Here is a 16,256-nt window from a genome sequence, read left to right as displayed (position 1 = left end):
TTTGCTGGGTAGTCAGGTACCTGTGTAGTAAGTGTGCCCACACGAATTAGTAGGGTATATGATGTGTGCCTTACAGTAAAAGTGGTTTGATGGGTAGTCATGTACCTGGGTAGTAAGTGTGCCCATACGACTTAGTAAGATATATGCTGTGAGTCTTTATTTGTTTATTCTCTTTAAAAGAATCTCATTAGGATATGTTTTGTATATATTTCTCATTTTTTCGTTGGTTGTTTTTTCTCTTTTTTCCTCTCTTTGTGCTTTAAATGGTTGCAGTGCTAGGTAATGCATTAACATTTGTTGTTTTTTAAGATTGCATTATGTAATGTATTTGCAGCTCATCTATGTTTGCTTAGAGTATACAGTGATCAGCTTAGGTTTATTTACAAGCTTTGTATATGGCATTCGTTATATGTATACCTTTGTGCCTCATCCGTTTGTAATATGTGCAATAACCATTTAATGTAAATTGTATTAATTTTAGGTTTGCTTTTTAACGTTGGTCCAGATGGTGACTCGTAGTTCGTCTGGCGCATGCGCAGTTGCGCCGTGTGTGTCCTGCGTGCTACCGGATGTGGCAGAGCAGTTTTTCACTTGGGGTAAGAGGGTCTGCATTTATATTGCGGTGAGTAAATGTATTTGATATGTTTGAGGACGGGCTTAGGCCCGAAAACCTTCACTTTATGTTGTTCATACAGTAAAAACTGTTTATTTAAAACGCCAGTGAGTGCTTGCCTCTGTGAAGTTTTTATGTATTGAAGTTTGGCTGGAACCCTGGGAGCTGCTTTGGAGTGCGAGTGCTGGGATTCCTGGACTGTTTTAAATATATATATATATATATATACAGTATATACAGTATATATACATATACATACATACACATACATACAAATGCATGCCTAATATGTGTACATTTATTTATTTCTCTGTGTGAGGAATGTAAAATATGGATAAGGCGTATCAGGGTTTGCACTTTAGGTCTAGTTGTCAGGTTAGCGCACATGAATAATAAATATCTTACATTGCGTTATTGAAATATTAAATATGAAGGGCTCGATCCGATATACGGCGCAGGTTTCGGCGCAAGCGTGGAAACGTGTGCCGCCCGTAGTTTCACCTCATATACGGCACCGACAGTTCCTATAGTGCCGTAAATCGGACAAACTAGCGATGTCTAGAAATAAGCGTAAGTACGAATTTCTGGAGTCGCCAGTGACTTACGGCACTTTAGAAACTGCCGCCGCATAAAAAAAACTAACTAAAGTATAAAATCTCCCGTTACTGTCTAACACGCCTCCCAAAAATAACCCGACACGTATACCCCTCTATCCGTAATCCCCCCTCTCACTCCTAACAATAAATGTATTAACCCCTAAACTGCCGCTCCCGGACCCCGCCGCCACCTATATTATATGTATTACCCCCTAATCTGACCCCCTACACTGCCGCCACCTATATTATATGTATTAACCCCTAAGCTGAGCCCCCTACACCGCCGCCACCTATATTAAATATATTACCCCTAATCTGATCCCCCTACACCGCCGCCACCTACATTAACTATATTACCCCCTAATCTGATCCCCCTACACCGCCGCCAGCTATATTGAATTTATTAACCTCTAATGTGAGCCCCCTACACCGCCGCCACCTATTTTAAATAGATTAACCCCTAATATGATCCCCCTACACCTCCGCCACCTATTTTAAATATATTAACCCCTAATCTAATCCCCCTACACCGCCGCCACCTATTTGAAATATGTTAACCACTAAACCTAAGTCTAACCCTAACACCCCCTAACTTAATTATTATTTAAATAAATCTAAATAATATTAATATTATTAACTAATTATTCCTATTTAAAAGTAAATACTTACCTATAAAATAAACCCTAAGATAGCTACAATATAATTAATAATTACATTGTAGCTATTTTAGGGTTTATATTTATTTTACAGGTAACTTTGTATTTATTTTAACTAGGTACAATAGCTATTAAATAGTTAATAACTATTTAATAGCTACCTAGTTAAAATAATTACAAAATTACCTGTAAAATAAATCCTAACCTAAGTTACAAATACACCTACACTATCAATAAATTAATTAAATAAACTACAAATATCTCAACTAAAATACAATTAAATACACTAAACTATATTACAAAAAACAAACACTAAATTACAAAAAATAAAAAAAAGATTACAAGAATTTTAAGCTAATTACACCTAATCTAAGCCCCCTAATAAAATAAAAAAGCCCCCCAAAATAATAAAATTAACACCCCTACTCTAAAACCCACCCGATCCCCCCTTAAAAAACCCTAGGTCTAACCCCCAAGTGGTCCTTACCTGTATTGAAGACCGGCGGAGAAGGTCCTGTTCCAGGCGGTAAAGTCTTCTTTCAAGCGGCGACATCTTCTTCTTCCAGGAACCAGCCGGCGCGGAGTGGAGGAGTTGAAGACCGATGACCACGGAGCTGAAGACCGTCCACTCTGGAACTGAAGACCGGCGATGCTGGAACTGAAGATCGGCGACGCTGGAACTAAAGACCGGAGCCATGGAGCATGGAGGATCCTCTTCATACGATCTCCGCTATACACTGAATAGGAATTCAAGGTACGCGATTAAAAATGGCGTCCCTTGAATTCCTATTGGCTGATATTCTAATCAGCCAATAGAATTACAGTAGCTCTTATTCTATTGGCTATTCAAATCAGCCAATAAAATTAAAGTAGCTCTCATCCGATTGGCTGATTTGAATTTGAAGGCTCAAATCAGCCAATAGGAATTCAAGGGACGCCATTTTTAATCGCGTATCTTAAATTCCTATTCAGTGTACGGCGGAGATCGTATGAAGAGGATCCTCCACGCTCCATGGCTCCGGTCTTCAGTTCCAGCATTGCCGATCTTTAGTTCCAGCATCGCCGGTCTTCAGTTTCAGAGTGGACGGTCTTCAGCTCCGCGGTCATCGGTCTTCAACTCCTCCGCTCCGCGGCGGCTGGTTCCTGGAAGAAGAAGATGTCGCCTCTTGGAAGAAGACTTCACCGCCTGGAACAGGACCTTCTCCGCCGGTCTTCAGGACAACTAAGGACCACTTGGGGGTTAGACTTGTTTTTTTTAAGGGGGGTTCGGGTGGGTTTTAGAGTAGGGGTGTGTGGGTGGTGGGTTGTAATGCGGGGGGGGGGTTGTTCTTTTTTTTTACAAGTAAAAGAGCTGATTACTTTGGGGCAATGCCCCACAAAAGGCCCTTTTAAGGGCTGGTAATAGAGCTGATTACTTTTTTAATTTAGTTTAGGGTAGGGAAATTTTATTATTTTGGGGGGCTTTTTTATTTTATTAGGGAGCTTAGATTAGGTGTAATTAGCTTAAAATTCTTGTAATCTTTTTTTATTTGTTGTAATTTAGTGTTTGTTTTTGTAATATATATATATATATATATATATATATATATATATATATATATATATATATATATATATATATATATAGTTTAGTGTATTTAATTGTATTTTAGTTTAGATATTTGTAGTTTATTTAAGTAATTTATTGATAGGGTAGTGTTAGGTGTAATGGTAACTTAGGTTAGTATTTATTTTACAGGTAATTTGGTAATTATTTTAACTAGGAAGCTATTAAATAGTTATTAACTATTTAATAGCTATTGTACCTAGTTAAAATAAATACAAAGTTACCTGTAAAATAAATATAAACCCTAAAATAGCTACAATGTAATTATTAATTATATTGTAGCTATCTTAGGGTTTATTTTATAGGTATTTAGTTTTAAATAGGAATAATTTAGATTTATTTCAATAATAATTAAGTTAGGGGGTGTTAGGGTTAGACTTAGGTTTAGTGGTTAATATATTTAATATAGGTGGCGGCAGTGTAGGGGGATTAGATTAGGGGTTAATAAATGTAATATAGGTGGCGGCGGTGTAGGGGGATCATATTAGGGGGTAATATATTTAAAATAGGTGGTGGCGGGGTAGGGGGCTCAGATTAGGGGTTAATATAGTTAAAATAGGTGGCGCGGGGTAGGGGGCTCAGATTAGGGGTTAATATAGTTAATGTAGGTGGCGGCGGGGTAGGGGGCTCACATTAGGGCGTAATATAGTAAATGTAAGTGACGGCAGGGTAGCGGGCTCACATTAGGGGGTAATACATATAATATAGGTGGCGGCGGTGTAGGGGGCTCAGATTAGGGGGTAATAAATTTAATATAGCTGGCGGCGGTGTAGGGGGATCAGATTAGGGGGTAATACATATAATGTAGGTGGCGGCGGGGTCCGGGAGCAGCGGTTTAGGGGTTAAACACTTTATTAGGGATTGCGGCGAGGGATTGCGGTTGACAGGTATATATATATAATATATATATAATATTATTATTTATTTATTTCACAGTATCTTTAGTCATTTTTAATAATTACTTTTTTTTAAAAAATATTTTATATTTCATTTTTCAATAACAATAACACAATGTAAGATTAGCAATTTTTCATGTGCGCTAATCCAACACCCTGTTAGACCTAAAGCATGAACCCCTATGCACGTTACACATATTGTATGTGCCTTTTTTCTCCACATAGAAATAATGCACCACTTGTAATTTATATCATATATATCATATCATTTGCATGAAAGGTCAATGGGACACCATAGTAAGCCACAATAAATATGTCAGCAAACATCTCACCATGGTTGTTTATGAACTGGCTCCATAAAAACATTATTGAGGAATATCCATCTTTCTGGTTACACACAAGAGAGTGGTATCGCTTAAGTGATATTGTATCGGCCATCTGCTTTTTTAATTCTGTGAGTGTGGGTAGTTAAATAGGTGTTTGCCCTTTCTTCGGACTGCACTAACACATCATATTCGTAAAGGGGCAAGGAAGTAAAAATTAAAATAGTTCAACTTTGCAATAAAAGCTTATGTATTTACAAAGTGTAAGGTGATGCAACTTGTGAAAAGCCTTCACTGATAAATATTCCTTAAAAATAAAATAAATAAATAAACTTTGATGATTCAGATAAAGGGGTAGATTTAACAAATGCCAGGCAGACATGATTCGCTGCTGAAATGCTTGTGCAATGCCACATTCGCAGCCAATCGGCCGCTAGCAGGGTGTGTCAATCATCCCGATCAGATCAGGATGATTGCAGTCCGCCACCTAAGAGGTGGCTGACAAGTTAAGGAACAGTGGTCTTACGACCGCTGCTTCTAAACTTAAGTTTCCGGTAAGCCGGAACTTCGGGGGTAGATTGTATTATCCGCTGCTTGTTAAATTTACCCCATAGAATACACTTTTAAAACCTTTAATTTTATTGTAAAATTTACCCTAATGTTAGTACAATTTAATTTCCCTTAGATCATACCTATTTGGAGTCAAGACTGTGTGTGTGCCTTTAGCACTATTATATGTATAATTTTACTTTAAATATTGTTGAAAACTAATTTTGAACAGTATTTACAACATACTCCCATAATTACAAATTGGCTCAGTGACAGCTTTCAGTGCCTTTAGCGCAGGACATTGAAAGCAAGTAGGATGTCACTGAGTCAGAGCAGAGCCAATATAGGGCCAGATTACAATTGGCGCTCTATCGCATATATTTTCACTTGCGTGCTAAGTGTGATCAAAGTAAATGCAGGCGGGTTAGCACGCGTATTACAAGTTGAAAGTAAAATGTTTCTGTGCAAGCGAAACCCGATGCGTGCTAACTTCATTTATCGCAACCACATTAAATTCTTCTCCCCATAGATTTCAATGGAGCATGCTTTAAAAAAACCTAAACCTTATCGCTTGCACCTTAACCTGACACCGCGTCAGACCTACAGCACTAAACCCAAAAGATAGTTATAAATATTTTACATTCCAATGTACATCACATAGAAGAAAATGTTCTTTTTATTTTTAAATATTTATTTATATATATATATATATATATATATATATATATATATATATATATATATATATATATATATATATATATATATATACTAGTCAATGTACACGGGCCAAAATGTGTCCAACTCCCTCCCCCTCCCTCACTTACCCACCTCTCCCTTCAAGAACCTTTCCCTACCCTCTAATCCCCCATTCACTCGGATCCCCTCCCTCTATCCTCCTATAACTCTATCTCTATCCCTCTATCCATCTATCCCTCTCCCTCTATCCTTCTATCCCTTTCCTTCTATCATCTATCTCTCTGTCCCTGTATCAATCTATCCCTATCCCTGTATCCATCTATCCCTCTATCTCTATCCCTCTATTCCTATCCCTCTATCCCGCTATCCCTATCCCTCTACCCCTATCCCACTATCCCTATGCCTCTATCTTTACCCCTATCCTTCTATCCATTTGTCCCTATATCTCTATCCCTCTAACTCTATCCCTCTATCCCTATATCTCTATCCCTCTATCTATATCCCTCTATTTTTATCCCTCTATCTCTATCCCTCTAACCCTATCCCTCTAGCCATCTATCCCTATATCTCTATCCCTATCCTTCTATCCCTCTAACTCTATCACTCTAGCCCTATCCCTCTATCCCTATATCTCTATCCCTCTATCTATATCCCTCTATTTTTATCCCTATATCTCTATCAATATAAACCTATCCCTCTATCCATCTATCCCTATATCTATATCCCTATCCTTCTATTCCACTATCATATCTATCCCTATATCTCTATCCCTATCCCTCTATTCCTATCCCTCTATCTCTATCCCTTTATCCCTATTCCTCTATCTCTATCCATCTATCTATATCCCTCTATCCATCTATTTCTATCCCTCTATCTCAATCCATCTATCCCTATGCCTCTATCCCTATCCCTCTATCTCTATCCATCTATCTCTACCCTCTATCCCTATCCCTATCCCTCTATCCCTATGCCTCTATCCCTCTATCATCTATCTATATCTCTATCCCTCTATCTCTATCCCTATCCCTCTATCTCTATTCCTCTATCCCTATCCCTATCCCTCTATCTCTATCCATCTATCTATATTTATATCCCTCTATCCCTCTATCTCTATCCATCTATCTATATCTCTATCCCTCTATCCATCTATCCCTCTATCTCTATCCCTCTATCTCTATCCCTCTATCTCTATCCATCTATAAATATCCCTCTATCCATCTATCCCTCTATCCATCTATCCCTATTCCTCTATCCCTATGCCTCTATCTCTATCCCTTTATCTCTATCCATCTATCTATATCTCTATCCCTCTATCTATTTATCTATCTCTATCCCTCTATCCATCTCTCTATATCTCTATCCCTCTATCCTTATGCCTCTACCCCTATCCCTCTATCTATCTATCTATCTATCTATCTATCTATCTATCTATCTATCTATCTATATCTCTATCCCTCTATCTCTATCCCTATCCCTCTATCTCTATTCCTCTATCCATCTATCTATATTTATATCCAGCTATCCCTCTATCTCTATCCCTATGCCTCTATCCATCTATCCATCTATCTCTATCCATCTATCCATATCTCTATCCCTCTATCCATCTATCTCTATCCCTCTATCCCTATGCCTCTATCCCTATATCTCTATCCATATATCTATATCTCTCTATCCCTCTATCCCTATCCCTCTATCCCTATGCCTCTATCCCTCTATCATCTATCTATATCTCTATCCCTCTATCTCTATCCCTATCCCTCTTTCTCTATTCCTTTATCCCTATCCCTCTATCTCTATAAATCTATCTATATTTCTATCCCTCTATCTCTATCCATCTATCTATATCTCTATCCCTCTATCCATCTATCCCTCTATTTCTATCCCTTTATCTCTATCCATCTATCTATATCCCTCTATCCCTATCCCTCTATCTCTATCCCTCTATCCCTATGCCTCTATCTCTATCCATCTATCTATATCTCTTTCCCTCTATCTATCTCTATCCCTATATCTCTATCCCTATGCCTCTACCCCTATCCCTCTATCCATCCATCTATATCTCTATCCCTCTATCCCTCTATCCCTATGCCTCTACCCCTATCCCTCTATCCATCTATCTATCTCTATCCCTCTATCCCTATGCCTCTACCCCTATCCCTCTATCCATCTATCTATATCTCTATCCCTCTATCTCTATCCCTATCCCTCTATCTCTATCCCTATGCCTCTATCCCTATCCCTCTATCTCTATCCATCTATCTATAACCAATTCCCTCTATCCATCTATCCCTATATCTCTATCCCTATCCCTCTATTCCTATCCCTCTATCTCTATCCCTTTGTCCCTATTCCTCTATCCATCTATCTATATCCCTCTATCCATCTATCTCTATCCCTCTATCTCTATTCATCTATCCCTATGCCTCTATCCCTATCCCTCTATATCTATCCATCTATCTCTATCCCTCTTTCCCTATCCCTCTATCCCTATCCCTCTATCCCTATGCCTCTATCCCTCTATCATCTATATATATCTCTATCCCACTATCTCTATCCCTATCCCTCTATCTCTATTCCTCTATCCCTATCCCTCTTTCTCTATCCTTCAATCTATATTTATATCCCTCTATCCCTCTATCTCTATCCATCTATCTATATCGCTATCCCTCTATCCATATATCCCTCTATCTCTATCCCTCTATCTCTATCCCTCTATATCTATCCATCTATAAATATCCCTCTATCCATCTATCCCTATCCCTCTATCCCTCTATCCCTATGCCTCTATCTCTATCCCTCTCTCTCTATCCATCTATCTATATCTCTATCCCTCTATCTATTTATCTATCTCTATCCCTCTATCTCTATCCCTCTATCCATCTATCTATATCTCTATCCCTCTATCCATATGCCTCTACCCCTATCCCTCTATCCATCTATCTATATCTCTATCCCTCTATTTCTATCCCTATCCCTCTATCTCTATTCCTCTATCCATCTATATTTATATCCATCTATCCCTCTATCTCTATCCATATATCCATATCTCTATCCCTCTATCTCTCCCTCTATCCCTATGCCTCTATCCCTATATCTCTATCCATATATCTATATCTCTCTATCCCTATCCCTCTATCCCTATCCCTCTATCCCTATGCCTCTATCCCTCTATCATCTATCTATATCTCTATCCCTCTATCTCTATCCCTATCCCTCTCTCTCTATTCCTTTATCCCTATTCCTCGATCTCTACCCATCTATCTATATTTCTATGCCTCTATCTCTATCCATCTATCTATATCTCTATCCCTCTATCCATCTATCCCTTTATCTCTATCCATCTATCTGTATCCCTCTATCCCTATCCCTCTATCTCTATCCCTATGCCTCTATCTCTATCCATCTATCTATATCTCTATCCCTCTATCTATCTCTATCCCTATATCTCTATCCCTATGCCTCTACCCCTATCCCTCTATCCATCTATCTATATCTCTATCCCTCTATCCCTCTATACCTCTATCCCTCTATCCCTATGCCTCTACCCCTATCCCTCTATCCATCTATCTATATCTCTATCCCTCTATCTCTATCCATATCCCTCTATCTCTATCCCTATGCCTCTATCCCTATCTCTCTATCTCTATCCATCTATCTATATCTCTAACCCTCTATCCATCTATCTCTATTCCTCTTTCCCTATATCTCTATCCATATATCTCTATCCCTCTATCCATATCCCTCTATCTCTATCCCTATCCCTCTATCCATGTATCTCTATCCCTCTATCTCTATCCATCTATGCCTAATAAAAGTGTTTTCTGTAGTGTAGCTGCCCCACTCATTGACCACCCTCTAATCCCACTCCACTATAAAAAAACCCTCTCCCTGCCGCTCTAAAGGAACCCCCTCTCCCCCTCCCTCCTTCACACTTATTGCCACTATAAAGGCCCCCTCTTTCCCTTTCCTCCTCCTCCCCCTTCCCACTCACTGCCACTCCTCCCCCTTCCCACTCACTGCCACTCTAAAGGAGCCCCCTCTCCCCTCCCTCCTTCTCTCTCACTGCCACTCTAAAGAAACCCCTTCTCCACCCTCCCTCCCTCCCACTCTCTATCTCTCTATCCCTGTATCCATCTATCCCTATCACTCTATCTATATCCCTCTATCCCTATCTCTCTATCCATCTATCCCTATGCCTCTATCTCTATCCCTATCCTTCTATCCCTCTATCCATCTATCCCTATCCCTCTAACTCTATCCCTCTAACTCTATCCCTTTATCCCTATATCTCTTTCCCTATCCCTCTATCCCTATTCCTCTATCCATCTATCTCTATATCTCCATCCCTCTATCTCTATCCCTCTATCCATCTATCAATCTATCCATCTATCCCTTTATCCCTGTCCATCTATCCCTATATCTCTATCCCTATCCCTATATCTCAATCCCTATCTTAACATTTTTTTGTTTTCTGCAGCGCAGCGGTCCTACCCTCTAATCCCCCCTCCACTATAGGAGCCCCTCTCCCTACTTCCCACTTACTGCCGCTCTAAAGGAGCACCCTCTTCCCCCTACCTCCTCCTACCCCTCCCTCCTTACCACTCACTGCCACTCTAAAGGAGCCCCTTCTCCCCCCTCCCTCCTTCCCACTCACTGCCGCTCTAAACATTTTTTTTCTGTAGTGTAGCAGTCCCGCCCCCCCTCTCACCCCCCTCCAGCAATTGGCCGCTCACCCTCCTAACCTTCCCACGCCACCAATGATCGGCACCACCGCTGCCCGATGCAGACTATTTCTGCACTGCCCCACTCGTGATTGATACATAAGCATCATGGTTTGCATCAAGAGCAGCCACATCTAAACATTCCTTTATGTTGTAGCCAGGATGCCTTCACCTCTTTTGGTTTGGACAGCTGGGACAGGGCCACAAAATTGGCAATTTCTTTTTATATGCGCACCCTTATACCCTTATCAACGGTGGAAACCAGGAGATCATCTGCAGCCAATACACTGAAGTGTTTGCAAACTATGTCACACACTCGGTCATACTGTGCACTATAATTGGTGATAAATGTTATACCTTTTAAAGATTCTCTATCAGAAGCCCTTTTATCTTGTAGTAGACACCAATCCATCAAGGATCCTTGTCTATAAGCGTTATATAGACAACTTATTGTTTATATGGCAGGGTGGTCCAGACAAGGGTAAATCACCTGCCCAATAGATAATAACGGAGCGTTTCCAAAGCCCAATATCGCTAAGCACTCCTTCTATATCATAGCATAGCGCTGTTCCCGGGGCAACAGTGTCCTGCTCAGGTAGAAAACAGGATGTTCCTCATCCACAACATATTGAGACAGTACGGCACCTTAACCAACCCCAGACATATCTGTCTGGAGGAAGAATTCCTGTCTACAAAGTGTTGCATGTAGATTAGCAAAAGACTCTTCAGCCTTGCTGTCCCACCTTACAGTGTCTGGGTTCCTTGCCTTTGGTAAGGTCAGTGAGTAGAGCTGCCCTTGTGACAAGATTGGGACTAGCCTAAGATACCCAGAAAGGCTCTGACTTGAGTCTTCCTCAGCGGCCTTGGCCAGTGCTGTATAGCTTCTATCTTGTCAAGTTGGGGCTTTAACATTCCTCTACCAATCAAATATCCCAAGTATCTATCCTCAGCCAGACCAATAGTACATTTAGAAGGGTGGCTATTTTATTGATAATTAAGTTTAACTTTATTTTTTTCTTTTCTTTTTGTGTAATTTAGTTGTTAATTACAGATATATGTTGCTCTCCCTCTTCATTTAATAATAAAAATATGGGTCACCCATACTACACTGTAGACAAACTATGAAATATTGTGGTTTGAGAGATATGCATAAGAATAAATACATAGCTTTTGATGGTAAAGAATAAATTTGTGGTTAGATTTTGTATGAATTTAAAGTTTTGATAACATTGTAAATTATGTATCTCATGTCTAAATAATGTGAGTTGTAATATTTAGGATCTGTTTCTTTTAATGTATTTTTGCTTACATCTGAGTGTCCCTATCAGGGGAGGTCTAATCTGTTGATTAGGCAGAATTAATTGGGGCTTAACATTAAGCTATAGCCTATTATTTGCAGGTTACCCCTTTAAATAGGTTATGTTCAGTACAACCATTGTGTCTATGAATAAACGCCTCTAGGGGGTGCGAAACACGTCAGACTACTGTGTTTGTTGGTCTGTCTGCCCACCATTGGCTTTTTAATGTGCTCACAGCGTGTGTTTCTGTTATTTTTAATATACCCATTATACTTGGATTTTTTTACTCTATTGGTATCCCTGTGCAATGCCTGCTCCTTTGTGTTTTCCGCATGCAAGCTTTTGTTGCTTGATTCCGCCACTGCTACGGGATTCCGTTGCTATAAGAGGATTGTGGATGACCTTTTGGCGGGTTAATTTCCGCTATTGGAATGGTGAGAATCAGATGCTGCCTGGGCCGAGGTTTACTGTCGCCTAGATTTGGAGTTTTGCGTTAGCCGTCAAAACCAGCGTTAGAGGCTCTTAACGCTGGTTTTGGCCGCCCGCTGGTATTTGGAGTCAGTCAGAAAAGGGTCTAACGATCACTTTCCAACCGCGACTTTTCCATACCGCAGATCCCCCTACGCCATTTGCGTATCCTATCTTTTCAATGGGATATTTCTAACGCCGGTATTTAGAGTCTTGGCTGAAGTGAGCGTTAGAAATCTAACGACAAAACTCCAGCCACAGAAAAAAGTCAGGAGTTAAGAGCTTTATGGGCTAACGCCGGTTCATAAAGCTCTTAACTCCTGTGCTCTAAAGTACACTAACACCCATAAACTACCTGTGTACCCCTAGACCGAGGTCCCCCCACATCGCCGCCACTATAATAAATTTTTTAACCCCTAATCTGCCGACCGCACACCGCCGCAACCTACATTATCCCTATGAACCCCTAATCTGCTGCCCCTAACACCACCGACCCCTATATTATATTTATTAACCCCTAATCTGCCGACCGGACCTCACCGCTACTATAATAAATGTATTAACCCCTAATCCGCCTCACTCCCGCCTCAATAACCCTATAATAAATAGTATTAACCCCTAATCTGCCCTCCCTAACATCGCCGACAACTAACTTCAAGTATTAACCCCTAATCTGCCGACCGGACCTCACCGCTACTCTAATAAATTTATTAACCCCTAAAGCTAAGTCTAACCTTAACCCTAACACCCCCCTAAGTTAAATATAATTTAAATCTAACAAAATAAATTAACTCTTATTAAATAAATTATTCCTATTTAAAGCTAAATACTTACCTGTAAAATAAACCCTAATATAGCTACAATATAACGAATAATTATATTGTAGCTATTTTAGGATTAATATTTATTTTACAGGCAACTTTGTAATTATTTTAACCAGGTACAATAGTTATTAAATAGTTATTTACTATTTAATAGCTACCTAGTTAAAATAATTACAAAATGACCTGTAAAATAAATCCTAACCTAAGTTACAATTAAAACTAACACTACACTATCAATAAATAAATTCAATACAATACCTACAAATAAATACAATTAAATAAACTAACTAAAGTACAAAAAATAAAAAAGAACTAAGTTACAAAAAATAAAAATTTTTTTACAGACATTAGAAAAATATTATAACAATTTTAAGCTAATTACACCTACTCTAAGCCCCCTAATAAAATAACAAAGACCCCCAAAATAAAAAAATGCCCTACCCTATTCTAAATTAAAAAAGTTCAAAGCTCTTTTACCTTACCAGCCCTTAAAAGGGCCTTTAGCGGGGCATGCCCCAAAGAAAACTGCTCTTTTGCCTGTAAAAAAAAAATACAACCCCCCCCCCAACTTTACAACCCACCACCCACATACCCCTAATCTAACCCAAAACCCCCTTAAATAAACCTAACACTAAGCCACTGAAGATCTCCCTACCTTGTATTCACCACGCCGGGTTCACCGATCCGTCCTTGCTCCGACGTCTTCATCCAAGCCCAAGCGGGGGCTAAAGATGTCCATGATCCGGCTGAAGTCTTCATCCAAGTGGGAGCTGAAGAGGTCCATGATCCGGCTGAAGTCTTCATCCAAGCGGGAGCTGAAGAGGTCCATGATCCGGCTGAAGTCTTCTATCAAGCGCCATCTTCAATCTTCTTTCTTCCGGATCCATGTTCATCCCGCCAACGCGGAACATCCATCTTCACCGACGACTTCCCGACGAATGACGGTTCCTTTAAGGGACATCATCCAAGATGGCGTCCCTCGAATTCCGATTGGCTGATAGGATTCTATCAGCCAATCGGAATTAAGGTAGGAAAATTCTGATTGGCTGATGGAATCAGCCAATCAGATTGAGCTTGCATTCTATTGGCTGTTCCGATCAGCCAATAGAATGCGAGCTCAATCTGATTGGCTGATTGGATCAGCCAATCGGATTGAACTTGAACCTGATTGGCTGAAGATGGCGTCCCTCGAATTCCGATTGGCTGATAGGATTCTATCAGCCAATCGGAATTCGAGGGACGCCATCTTGGATGACGTCCCTTAAAGGAACCGTCATTCATCGGGAAGTCGTCGGTGAAGATGGATGTTCCGCGTCGGCAGGATGAACATGGATCCGGAAGAAAGAAGATTGAAGATGCCGCTTGATAGAAGACTTCAGCCGGATCATGGACCTCTTCAGCTCTCGCTTGGATGAAGACTTCAGCCGGATCATGGACCTCTTCAGCTCCCGCTTGGATGAAGACTTCAGCCGGATCATGGACCTCTTCAGCTCCCGCTTGGATGAAGATTTCAGCCGGATCATGGACATCTTCAGCCCCCGCTTGGGCTTGGATGAAGGCAAGGATGGATCGTGAACCCGGCGTGGTGAATACAAGGTAGGAAGATCTTCAGGGGCTTAGTGTTAGGTTTATTTAAGGGGGGTTTGGGTTAGATTAGGGGTATGTGGGTGGTGGGTTGTAATGTTGGGGGGGGTATTGTATGTTTTCTTTTTACAGGCAAAAGAGCTGAATTCTTTTTTAAGGGCTGGTAAGGTAAAAGAGCTTTGAACTTTTTTATTTTAGAATAGGGTAGGGCATTTTTTTATTTTGTGGGGCTTTGTTATTTTATTAGGGGGCTTAGAGTAGGTGTAATTAGCTTAAAATTGTTATAATATTTTTCTAATGTCTGTAAATATGTTTTTTATTTTTTGTAACTTAGTTCTTTTTTATTTTTTGTACTTTAGTTAGTTTATTTAATTGTATTTATTTGTAGGTATTGTATTTAATTAATTTATTGATAGTGTAGTGTTAGGTTTAATTGTAGATAATTGTAGGTATTTTATTTAATTAATTCATTGATAGTGTAGTGTTAGGTTTAATTGTAACTTAGGTTAGGATTTATTTTACAGGTAATTTTGTAATTATTTTAACTAGGTAGCTATTAAATAGTTATTAACTATTTAATGGCTATTGTACCTGGTTAAAATAAATACAAAGTTGCCTGTAAAATAAATATAAATCCTAAAATAGATACAATATAATTATTAGTTATATTGTAGCTATATTAGGGTTTATTTTACAGGTAAGTATTTAGCTTTAAATAGGAATAATTTATTTAATAAGAGTTAATTTATTTCATTAGATTTAAATTATATTTAACTTAGGGGGGTGTTAGTGTTAGGTTTAGACTTAGCTTTAGGGGTTAATAAATTTAAAAGAGTAGCGGTGAGGTCCGGTCGGCAGATTAGGGGTTTATACTTGAAGTTTGGTGTCGGTGATGTTAGGGAGGGCAGATTAGGGGTTAATACATTTATTATAGTTGCGGCGATGTCCGGTCGGCAGATTAGGGGTTAATAATTGTAGGTAGGTGGCGGCGATGTTGGGGGCGGCAGATTAGGGGTTAATAAATTTAATATAGGGGTCGGCGGTGTTAGGGGCAGCAGATTAGGGGTACATAGGGATAACGTAGGTTGCGGCGGTGTACGGAGCGGCAGATTAGGGGTTAAAAAAAATATGCAGGTGTCAGCGATAGCGGGGGTGGCAGATTAGGGGTTAATAAGTGTAAGGTTAGGGGTGTTTAGACTCGGGGTACATGTTAGGGTGTTAGGTGCAGACTTAGGAAGTGTTTCCCCATAGGAAACAATGGGGCCGCGTTAGGAGCTGAACGCTGCTTTTTTGCAGGTGTTTTTTTTTTCAGCTCAAACTGTCCCATTGTCTCCTATGGGGGAATCGTGCACGAGCACGTTTTTGAAGCTGGCCGCGTCCGTAAGCACCGCTGGTATTGAGAGTTGCAGTGGCAGTAAATATG

This window comes from Bombina bombina, chromosome 1, assembly GCF_027579735.1.
Source record: "Bombina bombina isolate aBomBom1 chromosome 1, aBomBom1.pri, whole genome shotgun sequence".
In the NCBI taxonomy this organism is placed as follows: domain Eukaryota; kingdom Metazoa; phylum Chordata; class Amphibia; order Anura; family Bombinatoridae; genus Bombina; species Bombina bombina.
Note: the sequence above shows the minus strand (reverse complement) of the source record.